This window comes from Acinonyx jubatus, chromosome B3 (genome assembly GCF_027475565.1).
Source record: "Acinonyx jubatus isolate Ajub_Pintada_27869175 chromosome B3, VMU_Ajub_asm_v1.0, whole genome shotgun sequence".
NCBI lineage: Eukaryota > Metazoa > Chordata > Mammalia > Carnivora > Felidae > Acinonyx > Acinonyx jubatus.
Genome location: NC_069386.1, coordinates 38,230,923 through 38,251,641, shown reverse-complemented (window position 1 = coordinate 38,251,641; position 20,719 = coordinate 38,230,923). Strand labels below are relative to the sequence as shown.

Here is a 20,719-nt window from a genome sequence, read left to right as displayed (position 1 = left end):
GGAAGGGTCTCAAGCCTGCTGAGACTCCCACATCTCATAGTATCCCCGCCCCCAACAACATTGTCTGCCAAATCCCACCTCTTCCCTAGAGGTCAGAGACAACCACAAGCAGTCGTCAGGATCTCATATCAAGGGCAAGGACGATTCCAGTTCAGTATACCAACATATCTCTAGCCAGACTATATGCCAGGGACACCAGTGGGTCCTGGGTCCCTGTCTGACCAAGTCCCTTCTCCTGAGGCTCTCGCCATGGTTTTAAAGTTAGAAGACTATAATCAGCAGGGTGTCAGGGGAGCAGAAACGCAGGTCACTTAGCCCAAAGGAGGGAGGGGGATTCAGGGAAGGCTTCCTGGAGGAGGCAGTGTCCGGGCTGAATTGGGAGGATGAGTAAGAGTCAGCCAGACTAAGGAAATAGGGAAGGGGGCTGCATCAGAAAACAGCAAGAGCACAGGCATGGAGGTGTTGAGCAGCATTGTGTGTTCTGGGGATGGGGAGGACTAGAGGCAGATCGGTACTACCAAAGCATAAAGTACAGGGTGGATTATGGAGAGCGGATCCGGAGAGGCAGTGGGGCCTTGACTGCTGGGCTGACAAGTTTTGACTTTATCCCAAGGGCCGTGGAGAACCATTAAAGGGTTTCCGATAGGACAGGTACGTGATCCAGTTTGCACTTTAGAAAGATCCCTCTGCCCGCCATGTGGAGTATGGACCAGGGAGGGACCACAGGGAGGAGGGAGGCAGGCCGTCACAGGCAGAAGATGGAGATGGTCCGAGGCAAGGCAGAGGGCTCCTGAGCGAGGAGCAGCTCTTCGGTCTGGGGCACAAGCTATGTCGCCCTTAGTAGCACGGATGGGTCTGGATGGGACAACGTAGACAGGAGGCAGCCTGGGGGCCCCATGGGGGCCCTTCCCACTTCCTTTGCCCATTGACAACACTATCTGGGTGCCCCCAGCTGTTGGGGGCCTGGCACCTGTGTGCTGACCTCCATTCCTCTCATCACACTGGTTATTGAGTCCGTTCGTTCCCATCAGACGCGGTGCCTCGCGGACAGGGACCGTGTTTCCCTCGTTCTTGACTAGTGCCCCTCAAAGCCTGGTGGGGGAAACTCCCCGAGTGTGGTGCCCAGTCTGCCCAGAGAAGGTGCGCTCCTGATAACAGGGGGCCTGAAGCCTTGTCTCCTTCCAAATCACGACCCCCGCCCGCTGCCAGAGAAGACCGCCTGGCTACCCAAACGATACTCTGAAGAGTGATGTTCTCTCCACCGCAGCTCCGGAAAAGGAAATTCGCAAGTGTGCTTTCAGTGCCTCACATGTGCCACTATCTCCAATGCTCAGGTAATCCTGCAGAGTAGCAACTGTTGCTCACATTTTACAGGTTAAGAAACTGGGCCCCAGAGCAGCTAAGCCACTCGCCCAGTTCCACCACGCACAGTCCGGGCCTGGAACCCCACGCTCCCGTGCAAAGTGCCCCGGCGTGCAGAGAGACCCAAGTGCGACCCCGGGTTACATCACCTCTCTGGCCTCAGTTTCCTCATCTGGATAGTGGGATAACAGGAGGACCTCCCTCACCGGGTGGTTTGAGAGAACTGAACGAGACGATCCTTAAAGAAGCCAGCACAGAGCTCCCTGCCACGCACAGCCATCACCCTGCATGGCTCAATGCTGTCTGGAGGGCAGGCTGCCTGCCCAGCGCTTCCTGCCTCCAGCCACTCTGTGGCCCCTTCCCGGGGACAGCAGGGAGCAGGGAGAGGCACACTCCTGAATGATTAAGCGAACCAATGATCCAATCTTCTTGTCCGGGTGGGTATAAATTACAGCAGGAAGCTTTTGGGGTAGGTGTCTTCCGTGGCATTAGATGGATCATTAATTATGTATTAAGTGTTTGAAAGGAAAAGACATCAGTAGCCTATAGGATGTATTTGCATGGTAACAGAGGATTGATTAGATGCAATATCTATACTGAGGGCTACTGGGATTTAGGTCCCGGGGCTTCGCGGTGGTGGTAAATTACAGCCACAAAAATCTCTGCAATAGTAAATAATGGCGTCCCAACTGCTGGTGGGATTCTCCGTGCCTGCTGATGAGAGCCGCACAGCCACGCGGCAAGGAGAGGGGGAGCAGGGCAGGGTCCGGGTCCCAACTGCTGTGGGTCCGGTTATCCAGGTGGGCGACCCCTCCCCCCCAGCGAGGCTCGGCTAGAAACACCTGCCCACCTCGGTCTGCGCATACTCCAGAGAAAGCCTCGAAGCTGCTTCCCAAACCCGGGTTTTGCTAAAGGTTCTTCCGCAATTCCCTCTGGGAGTTAGATGCTCGAGTAGAAAGAAAATGCAAGTAAGTGTTGCTTCTCAACCTGCAGGCTGTGTGTCCCCTTTTAATGAGGAGATAGGGAGGGGGTGGGAGGAGAGCCGCTCCCACCCCTGGAGAGATGAAGGCCACCAAAATCCCTGTAGCCTGGTGCGCAGCTGTGCCTCCCAGAGGCAGCAGGGACAGGCTCCTACCTGAGCCGCGGTGACGACTGTAACAGGCAACAGTAACGAGAGCTTATGCTGTGCCAGGCCAGGTCTAAGCCCACGGCACGGATTAACTCACGTATGCCCCAAAGCAGCTCTGTGCAATAGGTGCTATCATAACCCATTGTACAGATGAGTAAACTGAGGCACAGAGAGCATTGCTCACTCCTGCACCTCCTTCAGGCTATTATACAAACGTCACCTCCCTAACCACTCTATTTTAAACTGCCACCCCGGGGCGCCTAGGTGGCTCAGTCGGTGGGACGTCCGACTTCGGCTCAGGTCATGATCTCGCGGTTTGTGAGTTCGAGCCCCGCGTCGGGCTCTGTGCTGGCAGCTTGGAGCCTGGCGCCTGCTTCAGATTCTGTGTCTCCTTCCTCTCTGCCCTTCCCCTGCTCATGCTCTGTCTCCCTCTGTCTCTCAAAAATGAATAAATGTAAGAAAAAAAATTATAAACTGCCACCCGACCCACCCCATCACCTCCCCCTTCCCGCTTTTCTCCACATCCCTTGTCACCTTCAAACATGCTCCACGGCCTGCTACCTTATTTTGGTTTTAGTCTGGCTCCCCCCACTAGAATGCAAGCCCCTCAAGGGGCAGATTTTGGTCTGCTCGTCTTGTATCGCTTACTGCTACATCCTCAATAGCTAAAACAAACAAGGCACATATCATGTGTTCAGTAAACACATGTTTCTGGGCATGTGTTTCATCGGATGTTTCATCACTTGCCCAAGGTCACCCAGATTTTAAATGGCAGAGCTGGGGTTCAAACCCCAGGCACTCCGGTCCCGATCCAGTGCTCTGAGTCACCATGCCTCACCCAGGAAGAACATTCTCCTTTCTGGTTAAGACACGTATGGGTGTCCTGGGGGGACCCAGCCTCCCTACCACTGAATGAAACGCCATGGGCAGTAGTGATCTCTGAGCCTTTTCTGTTCCCCTGCTCTGAGTTGGGAATTCCAGGGCCTCTGGGCACAGCTGACGTCTGACTCTTTGTTCGTAATGACAAGTAGGCCTGAAAACGGACACCCTCCAAATAATCTGTGTTAGGGACTGAGTGTTTGTGTTCCCCCAAATTTCACGTGTTAAAGCCCTAACCCCCAGTGTGGCTATATTTGGAGTAAGAAAGAAGCTAAGGTCATAGGGTGAGGCTCTAATCTGGTAGGATTAGTGTCCTTATAAGAAAAAACGCCAGCACAAGCTTGTGAGCCTTTCTCTCTGTCTCTCTTTCAGTCACTCTCCTTCCCCATCCCACTCTCCCCTGCCCCTTCTGTCTCTTCCGGTCTCCTTCCCCCTCCCTCCCTGACAGGGAGCATATACCCGGGAAAAGTGAGCACACCATGAGAAGGCAGCCAGGAAGAGAGCTCCAGAAGCCAAAGCAGCCAGAATCTTGATCTTGGACCTCCAGCCTCCAGAGCGGAGAGAAAATGAATTTCTGTCATTTAAGCCAGCCTAGCTACGGTCTTTTGTTACGGCAGCCCAAGCAGACTCATACAGCCCGTCCTAGCTGCGTGGATCTCGCACCTGCTCGAGAATGCTGGTGGCTGCCCGCTCCCTGCAGGGTACTGTCCACGCTCCAGCACCTGGTCCCAATAGTGGACTAATCGATTGACTAACGGCAGCTGGGCCAGGCCCTGTCTGGGCACCTTCCCAGATCTGCTCGGTCCCACCTGCTTCCTGGAGCGCCAGCCTTCTCCATGGTGAGTCAATGGCTCCACTCAGCCTGGCCACAGAAAACCCTCATGTCTAAGCAACCGGCTTTCTTGCCTCACGAAGCTGTGGCCAGCTGACATTTGCTCTTCCTCCTTCCTTGCCTCACTTTCCTTTTCCTCTCGCTCACCTCACCCTGAGACTGCCCCCACCCCGCCCCCCACCCTGGAAAGCACTAGCACCAATTTTTGCCTCAAACTCTGTTTTCTGGGGAACCCCAGAGCTGTTCAGCCACGGATGTCCCTTGATGCCCAGTGGGGCCCTGCTTAAAGACATACAAGAGAAGATGAATTACTTGGCTTTGAGAAGGAAACCAGATACTGCTAACCCTTTGATCAGGAGAAAGAAGGGACCTGGATCCCTGGAGGCACAGACAAGGAATCTCCTGTTGCCATGCTGCCCCTGCAAATGTTTCCACCCAAGTGTCCTGGGGACTTGACCTCCTAAAAAATGCTAAAGGGATTCAAGTCTGCTGCCTGTTCCTGGTCTAAAGAGCATCTGACCAACAATTTATACTAGAGTGTAAAAGACATACCCAAGAGGGGTGCCTGGGTGGCTCAGTCGGTTAAGCGTCCGACTTCGGCTCAGGTCACGATCTCGCAGTATGTGAGCTCGAGCCCCACGTCGGGCTCTGGGCTGACGGCTCAGAGCCTGGAGCCTGTTTCCGATTCTGTGTCTCCCTCTCTCTCTGACTCTCCCCCGTTCATGCTCTGTCTCTCTCTGTCTCAAAAATAAATAAACGTTAAAAAAAAAAAATTAAAAGAAAAAAAAAGACATACCCAAGAACCTCTGTTTTCTAATGGAGCCCATGGGGACTGGAGATGCTAACATTCACGGGGTCTTTATTATGTTCTAGGCACCGAGCTAAGCCCTTTACCTGTGCTGGTCACTTAATCTTCCCAGCAACCCCTTGTACTATTGTTAGTTTTACACAGATAAGAAAAAGGGCTCTCAGACAACCTAGAACTTGTAGGTAACTTGCCCAAGACCATGCAGCCAGGACTCCAACTCATATCTAAAAGAGGGAATGTCAAGTATGGTGATGGCCCATAAAGAAGATGCTTGAGGGGCACAGCTTCCCGGTGGAGAAGCTTTTTGGGTTGGTAGTCTGTGCAACATCAGAAATACCATTAATTATGCATTAGGTGTTTGAAAAGAAGAGACATCTTTGCTCCTTGGTCGTCCATCCAGCCCTGGCCTCCCGGTCCAACCCCAGTCAAGGATGAGTATAAAGGTGCTGAAACATCCAAGGTGGCCCTTCCTTTTCATCCCCCCAGGGGCACAGCAGGGGGAGCCCGAGAGGCAGGCAACACGGCACAAGCTGGACTGTTATCTGTCCCTCGTATGAGATGCCACAGTTGACTGGGAGCGGGAAGCAATTACCCACGGAGTAAGAAAGTCTTCTTCTTCCTGAGGCTGCACTTCCCAGGGTCCCAGGGCCTTGTCCCCACGGAACCGGCCCCCCTTCCAAACGGAGGGGAAAACAGCTTCCGTCCTCCCCAGGTCCCCGATTCTGCGAGAGAGAGTTCTGGACCAGAAAGAATAAAAGAAAAAAGCCGCAATTCTTAACATAATGACCTTCAAGAAGAGCAACTACATTTTACCTTGAAAACCGCAGAACCGAAAGCAGTCTGTGCAGACAATGCAAATGATATGCATGTAATATGCAAACGTGGATGCAAATGACCCGAGAGCAGGCCGGAGGGGGGCACCCAGGGAGCCTCTAGAGGGAAGTAGAGGGAGCCCAGGGAGAGCAATTAGGAAGGGGCCAGGGGCCTGAAGTCAGCGGCTGGGGAGCATTTTTGGAGGGCGAGCATCTTAAAGAGAGCCCCAGGTTCTCTGTGAACCTTCCCAACCCCAACAGAGCTCTTCCGGTCCACCAGCCGGGCACGACATACCCACCGGCGCACCGGCTCATGCACACAACCACTGTCACCACAGACACACACATTAGAGCACAACACGCACGCTCACAGAGACGCACACGGTCACAGAAACACCGACACACGGACTCACAGACATTCGCAAACACAAAGACACACGGACTCCCTCACGTACTTGCCCACTGTGCCACACACTCAAACACCCAAGTGGAAACGCGGACGCCTACAAACACACACAGAAAACGCACCAACACAGACGCAGAGACCCACACGCAAGCACAGACACACACAGATCCAGCCTGACCCAGGGCAGCCAGTCAGACAAATCCTTCTGGAAAGGAAAGAGACCTCGATGTACGGAGCGCCTGCTCTCGCGCCGGACGTGATGCGGGAACTTGATTCCTTATTTAATCTTCACAAAGCAATATTAGGAAACGGGGGGGGGGGGGTGATTATCCCAGTGCTTACTGACAAGGAAGAAAGAGCCCGTAGGCGAACCGGCAGCCCCAGTAAGCCGGGACCCAACCTCCTGTAGTCCCACAAGGCTGCAACATCCTCCCCTCCCCGCCCAGCGGAGCCTCCCCTGGATAGGACACAGAAGTTGCTGTGAAGTCTACCCCCCTCCCCCTCTTCGTCCTCCCCAACCCGGCCTTAACCCAGCCAGCTCTCTCAGAGACACTCCCACCCTTCCCTCACTTCAGCTAGGGTGTGCTCCACGCTACAACCCACATTCATTCTGGAAATCTACCAGATTCTGGAAATCTACCAGAGGGTGCAAGGAAATCGTTCCTTTCAACCCAAATGGGAGAGAAGACTGGATTTTCAGCAGCTGCCTGTCTGAGAGAACGTTCACACGAGAAGAATGATGCTCTCCTGCAAAGTATACAAACTTTAAATGCCACCCTGCCCACCCCTTCCTACAAACACACACTCAAAAAGAAATGTGCTTTTCAGGGCCAGGATGAGTAAGATTTCTAAGATTTCTCGCTTCCTGCCGTTAAGTCACTGTGCCCCCTTGGGCGAGTCTTCCCCCTCCCCCATCCCGCGGTCCCAGTGTCCTAACTTGCCTAGGAGACATAGGACAAGCTGATTCCCAAGTCCCCTTCCGTCTCCCTGATAGCACAAGAGTGTGGAGCTGACAGTTGTCCCTCAGTGTTCCCCAGAACCGTCCCCCACCGGCCTTTGAGACTCACTGCTGATGCCGGGATCCAAGAGCCTCTAGGACCTGGACCTCCACCAGGGAAGGATCAGACACAGCTCCAGGGTCAGGATTTACCCACCATCCCCAGGCCTCTGGCCTCCCAACCGGAGACATTCTACATCCCCCTGGTAACCTCGAGAGTCTCAGAAGGAAGGTCAGCTGGGAGCGGGGGAATCTTAAAATACAATAAAGCCGTGATTATCGGAGCGAGCCAAAATTCCAAATTGTTGGTTTTGAGTGTATTTAGGGCCTCGGCCTCTCTTTCCAAATTAATATTCATGGAGACTGGCATGCCATTTATTTGCATATGTAGATTATTGCTCATCTACAGCAGGATAAAAAGTTTTGGGTTGTTTTTAATTATTGTACTTATTCTCAGCTTGGATGATTAAACCAGGCAGGTCAGGCAGGGGAAGGGCATGTCCCAAGGGCAGAAGTGGGTTTTAATTTTTGCTCCGAGTAAAGGTGGGACCTAGATATACAGGAGTAAGTCGCCCTTACCCCGACCCACAGAATCAATTCCAGAACAGCACTCTGGGGTCATCCCATTAAGCCCCTACCTCAGGAAGCCTGACCATCTCACACATACCCACACAAGCCACTGGGACACCAAGCCTGCCACCAGCACTCAAAGTCACTGTTGCAAGGCAGACACCAGGTTTAGGGTATGACTTTGGGCAAGTCACTCAAAGTCTCTGAGCCCCGGTTTCTGACAACAATAATTTGCTTTGCAAAGTTGTCGTAAAACACAAAGTAGACAATTGTGGAGACGGATGGTAGCAATGGTCATGCACTATCATGAATGTACTTAATTCCACGGAACTCTACACTTAAAGATGGTTAAGATGGTAAATTTTTAAAAATAATTTTAATGCTTATTTATTTTTAAGAGACAGAGACAGAGACAGAGTGCGAGCAGGGGAGGGGCAGAAAGAGAGGAGACACAGAATCCGAAGCAGGTTCCAGGCTCAGAGCTGTCAGCACAGAGCCCAACGCGGGGCTCGAACTCACAAACTGCGAGATCATGACCTGAGCCGAAGTCGGCCGCTTACCGCTTAACCAATGGAGCCACCCAGGCGCCCCAAGATGGTAAATTTTATGTTATGTGCACTTACCGCAATAAAAATGATTTAAAAAAAAAAACAGAACGTTGAAAATAAATGCACCCAAAACCTACTTGCTCAAGTGTGAAATGCTAAAAAAGGTAATGGTTAAGGTATCTCACCTGCAGTAACAAGCATGCACCTCCCAGGCGCCTTCAGGGAAGGTTCTATCCCCTGGCACTGCTATCTAAAGCCTCCTGAGGATCTGAGGGCCATTATTAAGTTCTATCCTGCTCTTTACTGGCTCCGCTCCTCTTTTTTGCACAAATAACATGTCTTAACTGCTACCAGAAAGCTCTGAGTCCACTGTGAGAATCCAGAGGCTCCTGCTTACTCCAAAGTCCTTGTACTCTAATCGCTCAAAGCACCCTGCCACCTGAAAAGTGTCTGTAGGTGGGGAGGCAGTGCAGCCTGGTGGGACGCTGACCGGTCAGTCTCTCTGAGCCTCAACCTTCTCACCTGTACGATGGGGATAATACCTACCTCTATTCTACGAACCTCTTGAAATAACAGCACATAACAAAGGTTCAGAACATGGTTTGCAGTACGTTGATTGCTGACCAACTAGCCGCAACTCTCGCATTAACTCTTTCAGACCACTGGGGGCGCTATGCAGAGTGCTCAACAGTTCTCAAGCAGGGGTTCCGTAGGCATCGAAAGAATCAGTGTTGTGTTTTCACTTCAAAGACCAAACAGAGACACTCAGTCTCTACGCCCAGCTTTGCCCCAGGGTCTGCTGTTGCACTCGAATTAAATAGAGCTCCTTTAATTGTGCCATTAGCCTTAACGAGAAAAAAAGCAGCATCCTAACACACAAATGCTTTTGTGCCAAGTGCCAGCCAAATGACCCCTCGGCAGGTTGTAGGGACAAAGGTCTCACTGTCATTCCAGCTGAGAAATGTAATGGGACAGGTGAGTCACCACAGGGCGCATGGCGGAGGAAGCAGCCAAAATGCCCCATGCAGCCAAAACCACAATCTGTAGCAAGGGGTGATTTAACCTTAATGGAAAAATAGCATCTATCACATCAAATTAATATTGTTAATCTGAATGTTATTGGCTTTGTAGTTTGCATTTTAATTTATAAACTTGTTTGGAGTTTAATATTGTATAAAGTCATAAGCATAAGTTACGTATGCCTAGTTTTATATTTATATATATTTAAATATTATTATATTAATAACTTAAGACAATATTAGAGGTCTGTAGGAAGCCTTCTCCCCATTTAAAGTGGAACCATCTGTCATTTCTCAGGTTTTAAAACCACTGGCCTAAAAATTAATGCAGAAACAAACGTGGGGAATAGTTAAGGTCTTTAAAAAATCAGACTTATTGGAGGCGCCTGGGTGGCTCAGTCAGTTGATGTCTGACTCTTGATTTCTGCTCAAGTCATGATCTCACGGTTCATGGGATTGAGCCCTGTGCTGGGTTCTGTGCTGACAGTGCAGAGCCTGCTTGGGATTCTCTCTGTCCCTGCCACACCCCCGCCTCTCTCCAACTAAAATAAATAATTTTTTTAAAAATAAAGTTTATTGGTCATTTCCTTCTATGCTGGATGGGGAGAGGGGCAGCTTGGCTGAGAAGAAACTGCAACAGAACAGGTGAAGGTTAAGAGACTGGCTCAAGGTCATTCACAAGTCAACCACGGCACACAGAATTCCTGCGCTGGATGGCAGGAAGGTCTCCGGAACCCTGCGTGAATGAACTCCTTACTCGTTTGCTCCTGAAACATCTTATTTTTCACTGGACAAGCCATAAAGGCTGATAGAGAAGCAGGCTTCCTCCGCACCCCAGCTCCGCTCTCTCCCCACTCAGGGCCAAAGTTGCATCCAAGTCACGGGAAAGGTAGGTCCCTCCTCCCAGCTCCCAGCAGCACCAGCGGCTCCCAGCTCAAAGTGCTCCAAGAATGCCTGGAATAAAAGATTTCCTGTCTATTATGTAGGGACACTGGGCTTAGCGCAAAGAAGCTGCCACCCACAGATCTCTCCAGAACCCACCTCTTTGCCACCTCAGACGCCAGCATCACCAAAGGGTAGAGACGCTGAGCCCAGCCCAACTTCAAAATAAACCAGTTTCGAGGGGCTGGCTCATTAGGGAGGTGTGACCCACCCAAGAGGAGCCCAGGGGAAGGGAACTGGCCAGCGTGCAGTCAAGGGCTCAGTTATGTAGTGAAGACAAGAGAGTTGCAAGAACCCAGAGCAGAGGCAGATGGACGAGCGATGGCCGAGACGGCAGCCCCCTACAGGGTGGGGGGCCACAGCTGAACCGTGCCAGCCGGGTGGGACCTGACTGAGCAGCGATTTCAGCCAGCGGCACCGGCCGTGAGAAGGACGACAGTGTTTCTAAGGCAGTGGAGAGGCTGAAGATGAGGAGTCTCACCTCCTCCCAAGCTCCCCTCCATGTCTCCATTGCCACCTTCTTGCGGATCCTCAGACGTACCAGCCGAGTTCTCGCCCAGGGCCTTTGTCCTCGCTGTTCTGCCCCGTGCCCTCTGCCCCCGATATCCACATGGCATCCTTCCCCGCAGGCTCTGCTCCAATGTCCCCATCGGAGGGGTCTCCCCTGACCACACTGCATAGAATAGCAGCGTCTCATCGCCAGACATACCCCTTTACTTTGCTGTCTCCATTATAACCATCACGAAGTATATTATATAACGTGTTTGTCTTTTTTTAACCATCTGTCTCCCCTCAGTTCCATACAAGCGCCATGAAGGCAAAGACTTTGTTTCGCTCCCTGCTATGGTGAGCACGTGGTCAATGTTCGGTATTTGTAGAATGAATGAATGAATGAATGAATGAACGAACGAACGAACGGGAGCACAGAGGATGGAAGAATGCCCGTCTTAACTCCCGGGGCTGGCACACTCCTCCAGCAGACCGCGCCGCTGCTGATAAATCAGCAGCGTCTTCCTTCCACAGGTAACACCTGAGACACACAGCGGGCGTGGTGGCAGGTGAGGGTGGGTGGATCCAAAGGGTCAGATGGGGGAAAGGAAGGGCAGAGGAGTTAGCAAAACCTGGCTCAGGCCCGGCTGGATCCCACTAGCAGAATGTTTTATGCTCTAAAGGAATCTCTAGTCCAAGCTTGAAGGCGGCAGGAAAGACAGTAAAGGGGAAAAGGTGTGCGATCAATCTAACACGACCTAACAGGAGGGGCAGGTCCTCGGGAAAAGAGTCACAGGAGACGTCAGAGTTTTAAAAGCCCCCAAACACACGCTCGGGACAAAAGACGGTCTGAGTCTCATCAGAGACAGCAGACAGAAGGAGGCAGGTGGACAGAGCGAAGAGGGAAAAGGGTCTGGGAGGACAGAGCACACGGCAAGGTCGGGAGAACCTCACGGAGATATATGAGACAGAGCACAGAGGAAAGAGCTTGATCCTGACCTTTTCTCTGCCTCCCGCTGGCTGAGTTAGCTTGGCAAGACACTTCACCTCTCCCAGCCTCCATTTTCTCATCAGTAAAATGACAACAATAATCCCAACACCCCGGCGGGGTCGGGGGGGGAGTTGGTTACAAGGCTGACACAAAACAGTTCCTTAAAAAAAAAAATCGCCTAAAGTAGGACCCAACATAGAGCAGACATTCATCAACTTTAGCCTCTTCCCTAAAATGAAGTTAAGGAAAAAAGAGTAAAGATGAACTGACTTTTGGGGTAAATCATCTTATTTCCCCCATTCCTGTGCTTTACTAATTCAATAAATAGTCACGGAAGTGCGCTATGCTCGCTGGCCAGAATGCTGGGTGCAAAGCAGGGTCCACCCCCCACCCCCCATCTCAGACCTCGATGCTCTTACATCCAGTTGGGAAAGAGATGGGCAGAACTCGAAGCAAGAGTCCACCAGAGTTGGTGAATCCTAGAAGGTAAGGATGGCGAGACAGGATGCAGCGGCTTGTGGAAGCTTTCAAATGTCTATTTGAGGACTTTGGGCTGCATCCAGTGAATAGTACAGAAAAAAATAGAAGGTAACGTGTGGAATGTAAACAGTGTTTCGGGATGACTTTAGGACGTTTTAGGGAGGGAGGCTGAGAGATGGCACCCCCCCAAGGAACACTGGTGTGTCTGCAGCCCTGGATTCCAGACTCATTGCCACCTCTGCCTTAGAATTGTAAGCTCTACTATTTGCAGAGGTCCACAGACTGCTCCTTGAGACCTACGTCCCTGTGCCCTCCCATGTGCTGTGCCTGGAGGATGGCAGGCCGGAGCAGGAGACCAGGGCCGCTGCCCAGCGTGAGGTGGAAAGACCTTGAACAGAGGGGATGTCTCACGTCGGAAAGGAGGACTTCTACCCAAGAACGGTAAGAAAGTTGGTGCGTGAATATTGGAAATAAAGGAAGGGAGTGGGCATCCAAAGTGCTGCTGAGGTTTTGAGCCCAAGCATCATCTGGGAAGGTGGTGGTGCCAACAGCATAAATGAAGAATCCAGAAGCGCAGATGGCTTGAGACATGAGAGGACATCGGATTTCATTTTAGGCATATAAATTTTACAATGGCAGCCAGATACCCAATAATAATAATGATAACAATGTCTAATCGGCACCTGAAATGTAGTAGGAGACGTGGAGACTGATGGGTCATCCTGGATTGGAAACCAGGAATCCAAGATTGGCGAGGAAGCCACTCTGCCCTGCCTCCTAGAACCACAACTGTTCTATAACCACGACCATATTTGGATGATCAAAGACACTATGATTGTAGGGATAAGATCTCATCTTGGCCAAACGGTCCCATTTTACCACCGAAAAAAAGAAAAGCAAGAGGGAGCAAGTTAGGCAGAGAGAGCTTATAACCCATCCATACTTAAATGTTAGAGTTCCAGTATGCATTCTGAACCACCGCCTCCAGGAAGCCTTCCCTAACTACTGTGGCTCCCATTGATGTCATGCTCCTCCTACCACGGTTGGTCTGCAAGCCATAGTTATTTATCTACTCTCTGGTCTGTTCTCTGATTATTTGACAGCCTCGTCCTCTCGTGTCTCCTGCACTAGATTACAATTCTTTTGATGTCAGAGATCAACTCTTCAGATAATCTACTTCTTGTACACCAATTAACTGTAATATGGAGTTGATTCAGATTTATATTCCCAATAAGTCCCCATTGCACAGAGGAGTAAACTGAGGCACAAAGAACTCAAAGGCCTTGCCTAAGGTCACAAGGCTAAAAAGCAGACAGACAATTCAACCCAGGTCTTAAACTCTCTAATAGGCACTGTTGATTGCTTTCTTTTTTCCAAAAGCATCCCTCTCTGAGGCCCAACACACAAATGAAGATTGTTCTAGACCAGTTATGGTGGTCTTCTTCTCCTGCCTATGGTTGGTGTACATGGTCATGTGATTCGCAATTCCGGCCAATGAGACATGAGACGAGAGGGAAAGTCTCGGAGGGGCTTTTGGGAAAGGTTCCCCTCCTGCCTTTTCTGCCTCTGCTCCTTATTGTAAGGGTGTAATATCTGGAGCTGTTGCAACCATCTTGTGACATCGTAAACAAGGAAAGATGAAAAGAATCTAGATCTTGATGATGCTGCTGAAGCACTGAAAGAAACAAGCTCCAGGCAAACAGAGCCCATACCTCTTATAATGGGAGATACTAAGTTCCTTACTGTTCCAGCCAGTTGGGCTCAAGTTTTCTGCTATTCACAACCCAGAGTGACACCCAGGCTAATCGAGGGCTCTTGTCCCTACAGATACCCAAGCCAAGCATTATGGGAGATACATAACAAGTAACAGTCCTGGTCCCTCTCCTCATTGTGCTTGTCCCAAGATTGGACAATCAATAAGTGTTCGATCTATATTTGATTAATTCTCCCTTTGCTCACCAGTTCCAGGGACTATATTCCCTGAAAGCATCTTTCTTCCCTTTATCAAACCCCACTGATTATCTGCAGATTTCAGCCTCATGATTTGACTCCGGTCTCAACATCACTGACCAGGTCCTTCCCTGTAGTGTCCCCCCACCTCTGATGATCAAGCTAAAAGCAAGGTACTTGCGCTTGGCCCAGAGAGACCATCAGCGAAACTCCGCATTCCTAAATATTTGTTCTTTGAAATGTCTTTCTCAATTAGATCTCACCCAAATGTTTGAGAGTCAGGCTGAATTCCAACTTCCTGCTCCAGAACAGACATGTTGAGCCTGCATAATTACTGCAGCCAGCTTTATTTGCTATAAAAACATAGATTTTTTTTTTTTTTGCTCCTTCTCAACTGTAAAATAATCAATAAATAGGATCCAGATGAAAAATGCCAGCATTTAGGAAAACAACCCTTTTATGGTTCTTTTCTTTGGAGTCTAATTAACACATTGGGGATAAAATGTGCTATTACATTTACCCAACCAAGCTAAGTTGAAACATAAACCCTCCTTTCCTCCCGCTGAGATATAGCTGCACATCAGAAATATAGGTGAAACAGACAGTTTCAAAACATTCTGAAATGTTCAACAAACAGATCTGTAAACCTGTGATGTGGACTTCCTCCAGCCCCTCCCTGCTCACGCTGGCTATTCAATTTTCTTTTCTCTCTCCTCTAAGAACACATTGCATAGTTACCATCATAGGAAACACAGACAGTCCCATTAGCAGAAGAAGCAATCTCTCGGACTTTCTTTCTTTTAAATAAAGAATACATGCCTTTTTGGACACTGACCAGCCAGGCCATGAAAGTTTCATGAAGGGTTCTCAAAGCAGATGACACCTTTTCAATTATAACCGCTGCTATAATAAACCCCCACAGAGCCACGGGGCATGGAGTCTACATCCAACACATGATACCTATTTATTCCCTAATTATATTGCAATATATCCTCTGTGTGTGTGCTGATGAAGATAAAATATTCTTTTAATTCTATGGCCTCCTGGGCGGGAGGGGATTACACAGAGGCAAATTCTGGGAGTTCCTAGAGCTAAATCACAGCCTTTGTCCCAGGTTCCTCTACTGCATAAGCTCAAGAAAAATCTCTCACTTTCCCTTGTTCTACCACAGTGGTTCTCAAAGTGTGGTCCCGGACCACGAGCATCAGCACCACCTGGGAACTCATTACAGACCGAAATCACCGGCCCATTCTGGGCCCACTGAATCAGAAACCTTGGGGGTGGAGCCTAGCAATCTGTGTTTACAGGAGCCTTCCATATTGAAGTCTGAGAACCACTGGTCTACAAAACAAGAAGGCAAGAGCATCATTTTAAATTGAATCAGAGATCAGGAATACCTGGACTCTATAGTGCTGGGCTCCTTTCTGCAAAGCCGTCCCAGTCTGCAGAGTCAGGGCTCCATTTACCCATCTGTACAATGGGGCTACAGAGTTCACAAAGGAGCTGTGGATGCTGGAATTTAAGAGGCATATGGTTTCCTGGCACCAGTCTCTATGGATACGTAGCAAGATTACAGTTGCCAACACTCACCAGCTCTCTCCCCCCACCCGTACTCTGACGGAGCAGTTTTCCAATGTCATATCTAAGGTCTTCAATGCAGCTGCCTCTGGGTTACCCTTGGCAACCAGAAGCTGGGGTCATGGAAGACCACAGAATCTCCAAGTCTCATAGCCAACAGCTTCAAGCCTTTGTCCTCAGAGCCTTGAACCACGAGTGGGGAGGCTCAGGAATCTCTGTTACATTGTCCCATTTCTTCAGACATCTTTTGTGTATTTGCCTCCATCCTATATCTAGACTTTACGTCATGGAGAACAGGAGCCTAGCATGTCCGCATCATGAGGTATGGGGCTCTGCCTGTCTGATTCGTTGGTATATCCCCAAGCCTTAGACCAGTGCTTGGCAAAAAGTATGGTCTTGAGAATTGTCTGTTGACTAAATATTCCTAGCACAGTAAATGCCCTCCCCATAGGAGGTACAACAGTAGGTCCCAAACCCTCAAGTATCTAAATTCTAAGTTATGGATGGAAAGGGGCAAAGAAACTACTGTATATGAAAGCCCAGGGAACAAGGAGAAAAGGGTAAAGGGAAAAGCAAAAGGTTGAATATAACCCTTGGCTCATGGGGTGCTGACTTCCCATCCAGTTGCTCCCCCTAGATCTAGCGCTAGAAGACTCTGGGGACACGTTCTGAGTTTGTGTTCTGAGCAGCTGGCTCACCCAGCTGTCGTACTGCTTCTCTCTTAAAAGCCAAATTCTCATCGGCCCTGACTCTGCTGTCCTTCCATCAGCCTCTGAACAAGCCCTGAGCTCTTCTACCACTCTCCTTATGCTCAAGCCTTGTGCCCCACACTCCCCCCCCCTCCCTGCCGCCCCCAACCCAAGGCTCAATTCCAAATCCTCCCTTCTCCAGGGACTATCCGTAATTCTGCCCCCTCCAAAAGTGATTTCCCCTGAGAACGTCTAGAGTGGATTCCTTGGATAAAAGACAGCGAATGCCCTCCCTTTGGGTGGTACTTTATGGGGCTGGGCCAGGTCTCAGGGCTCCCTTTACCTGCAGACTTCGGTGCAGGCACAGGATAGGTGTGCAACAAACTGTCACCTCAGTGATTTATCCTGGGAGGTGATCACAGCACAGAAGCCAACGAGAGAATCCAGAGACCAGTCCTCTGCCTCTAACCTCACACACATCCAGTTCTCAACACCAGCCAAGGGCACGCTGTGGTCTGACTGGACACACCTGCCGGGTGCTAAGAAAGTGATGACCACAGCACAGAGTACTAGAAAAAAAAACCCTGAACTAGGAGTCAGAAGATCTGGCTTCCATTCCCTTGCACCCCTTAACCAGCTCTAACCAAGTCCTTTCACTTCTCTGGGCCTCCGTTTGCAGATCTGTGAGATGGGAGGAAGAGGTGGAGACTGCAAGGTCCTTGAATTTCTAGAGGCTTAAACAACGTGTGCGCAACCGACTGAGGTGGTGGGCGGTGTGCACCGGGGAAAACCCGCCAAAGGAGCTGAGGACTGAGTACTCCCGGGTGGTCGGTTCACCGACCCCCGGGGACTCCGCCCAACCTACACGCAATGACAGCCAGCCTGGAGGAACCCTGTCCGCAAAGCCCCCAGCTCTCGGTCCCACTTAACCTGCTCGAAACCTTTCAAGACAACCTCTCCAACAGCACTCCAACAAAGAAAGGGGGAAGCCGGGGCAGCTAGCTCCGAGGAAGCCGCACAGGCGGCGAATCCGGTCTCCCGGACTCCGGAAGCCAGCGGACCCACGCCCCCCGCGTGCTCCGATAGCCCCGGCCAACCTCCTCCCGGTGCCACCTGGCCCGGGAATTAACCTCTGCTTCCCTGGCAGAGCGCGGGGGATGGTGGAGCGCACTGATTCCCCGGGCACGAACACCCTGGCCAGAGCGAATCGAGACGGCCGGGATCCCAAACCACCCAAAGGCCTCCTCCGACCTGCCAGAGGCCCGGCTTTATCCGCTCCCGGGCGGACGAAGTGGGAGGTCCCGAAGCGGAGCCACTTTGAAATATTTTTCTAGAGGAGACACGACCACGCGGGAAGGAGGCCGACCAACCTCGCAGCGCGGGCCAGGGGGAAAGGATCCCGAGACCGACTACCCGAGGATGCAGCTCGGGAGCCCAGGTCCGGGAGAAAGCAGCCCGGGGTTCGGGGACTCCGGAAATTGTTCGGCCCAGGTTCTGCGTTCCCAGGTTCCCGACGGGTCAGGGCTCCATCCCACTCACGGACCTGGACGCCCGCGGGGAACAATGTGGCATCTTTTTAAATCGGTTTTTTTTTTCCCCCTTAACAAATTAGGAAAAATAAACCAAGTCTGGGAGGAAGGGGGCTGCGCTCTGTGACTCCAAGGGGCCACAAACCACCACCATTTCCCCACCTCCAACACAACCACCCCAAGGCTGGGAGAGAAGTTGGGAACTTCGGGACCGCGCTCCAGGCGCGCACTGGGAGTGTCTCGCTTCTCTTTTAACTTCGGGAGTTGGGGGTCGCCGCCGAGAGCTGGAGGGACGTCCGGGAAGTCGACCCGCGGGGCTGTCCGGTGTCCCAGACCTCCCCGAAGAGAACCGGGGCGGCGGGATGAAAAAGAAACGAAAGGAGTATGCAGTCCGTTTCGTACCTCCAAAACGCGAAGGCGCGCAAGGCTCGGGCTGGGGCTCGGCGGCAGAGAGGCGCCCGGCCGCGCCCCGCAGGCTCCGCGCCGCGTCCCCCGGCGGGAAGGGCGCCCGAGGCCCTGCGCGCAGTTGGCGCGCCCGGAGCGGCTCGGGGCGGCTCGGGGGTGGAGTCCCCAGACGCCGGCGGACGAGCTGGCGCCCTCCCCGGACCACCGCGCCGCGCCGCTGCGCTCGGGGCTTCCCCGCCGCGGGCGCCGCGCCCGGACTGCGGCCGGAGGGCCCGCGCCTGCCCACGCCGGGCGCCCCACGTCCTGCCCGGACCCCCCGGCGTTCTCCTCCTCCCCGCGCCAAACTCGGCTCCCGCAGCCCGCGCCGAGCGGGGCAGCGGGGATCCGCGGAGCCGGTGGAAAGTTAGTGGCGGGGCTGCAGAGCCCCCTCCCCGGACCACAGACCCCAGCCCCCCACCCCCCGTCTCCCCGTGCCCCCCACGCTTCCAGGCTCCGCGTCCTCGCAGTCCCGGCTACGCCACCTACCTGCTTCCGCGGCCGCCCCGGGCTCGGCCGGCCAGTCGCGCGGTCCTGTCCTCCGAATCCGGAGCCGCGCCGGAGCGCCGGGCCAGGAGCCGGAGCTGCGGGCTCGGCGAGCGAGCGAGCGAGTGAGCGAGCCGGCGGGCGGCTGGAGCCGCGGCTGCTGCTGCTGCCGAGCCAGCCCCCACCCCCCGCGTCCCTCGGTCCCTCCCTCCCCTCTCAGCTCCCTCCTCCCTGCTCGTGGCTCCCTCCCTCCCCCCTTCTTTCTCCCGCTTGGGTCCTTTCAGACCCTGCTCTCGCTTGCTCGCTCTCTCGCTTTTTCCGATCTTCCAGTCCCTCTCCAGCTTTCCTCTGGGTTCCTTTTTCTCTGGCTCTGGGTTTTCCAACATCCCTTCTCATCACCCTGCCCCCACCCCGCCTTTTCTCCCTTTTGCTCATTCCTCTCCCATCTCTCTTTTCTCTCTCTAACCCTTTTCTGTGTCTCTTCGTATTTTCTCTTCCTTTTAACCTCCCCCCTCCCCCCACTTCGTCTCTACTGTCCTTTCCCCTCCCTACTCCCCCCTCCCTGCCCTGCGTGCTGCCTCGGGATGGGAGATCTCCCCTAGGATGTGGAGGGAAGCCTGGGAGCCCCCAGGCTTGGTGGTAACAGGCTGAGAAGAGAGAGGAAAGGGCCAGAGCTGGAAACTGGAACTCCAGACAGGGGCTTGAGAAATTTCTGGGCGGAGGGCGCTCCTATAATGTCAAACCCCTAAGCAGGCCGGGTTGAGCCAAGCCTGGTAAGATGAGGAAACTGAGGCCCATGAAGAATAGAGCAAGGACTTGCCTCTTCACAGAGGTCTACTCCAGAGGCAGGGCCTAGAGCACCATTGCTCCTTTGATGACGGGGAAATGAGAGGGTGCCCCAAGCCAATGCACTCCTTCCAGTCTCTCTGCCTATCCCAAGCCCCAGGCCCCCAGGGCCACTAGGAGGAAGCCTTCTCCACCTTGGGCCGCCTGGCTGCCCCACACAGCACTCCTGGGGGATAAGTGAGCCCCTAGGAACACTTGGCCCAGGTGTGGAGAAGGGAACCCTCCTCCCCAGCCCCACTCCTCTCCAAGCAATGCCGGACTTACCAACACACTTCTGCTTCTCCGGGATAGAGTAGTAGCGGGTGCTTTGCTTGTGCGATTTGTCTGTTGTCCTCAAACTCGGACAAGAGCAGGAAGGCCCAGACTGGGGCAAAGGTGCTATACACAGCTCTCCCGGGGAATTTGTTACAAATAAAGCACACAGGTTGTCTAAAGCTTTGAGGAATGTGTGTCTGTAACTGTGTCTGGTCGCCTTGCCTTCTCAGCTCAACCGCTGATAGTCGTCATTCGGGGCCTGATGGGGCAAGTCCCACCTACAGAGGCCTTACCTGGCATTCCCACATTTCAGCCCAGTGGGATCCAGAGGAGAGCCGCAGGGTCCTGATTCCCACGGATCCCATTCGTGCAGCCCTGCTTCGTCAAGATGGGATCGTGATTCTCCTAGTGTCGCTGGGGCCAGAGTTTAACCCCTTCAGTACATGGTACCAACAGGAAGCAGACCCTCCATCCAGCCCTGGGTAGAGACCAGCCTTGGGATATTGGCAAAACCCCAAAACCCCACACAAATATCCCATCAAGTTTCCTGCCTTGGGACATCAAATCCAATAAATAAACCCATGCAGGGCCTCTGCAGTTCACCGCCCCCCCCCCCAAAACCAGAAGCATCTGGTCAGGGCTGGGACTAGGGTGAAGCAGGTTAGGCCCCTAGGGCACAGC

At 52.5% G+C, this 20,719-nt stretch overlaps 1 protein-coding gene across 14 annotated transcripts in view; it reads right to left on the bottom strand.

Annotated features, from left to right (window-relative positions):
• Positions 1-19,094, bottom strand: part of MEGF11 (multiple EGF like domains 11) — a 358,471-nt gene extending 339,377 nt beyond the window's left edge. For all 14 annotated transcript variants that reach the window (XR_008299110.1, XM_053223847.1, XM_027067570.2 and 11 more), the window contains exon 1: positions 18,941-19,094. The gene's annotated coding sequence lies outside the window, so the exon portion shown is untranslated. The remainder of the gene's footprint in view (positions 1-18,940) is intronic.
• Positions 19,095-20,719: the final 1,625 nt, after the last annotated feature.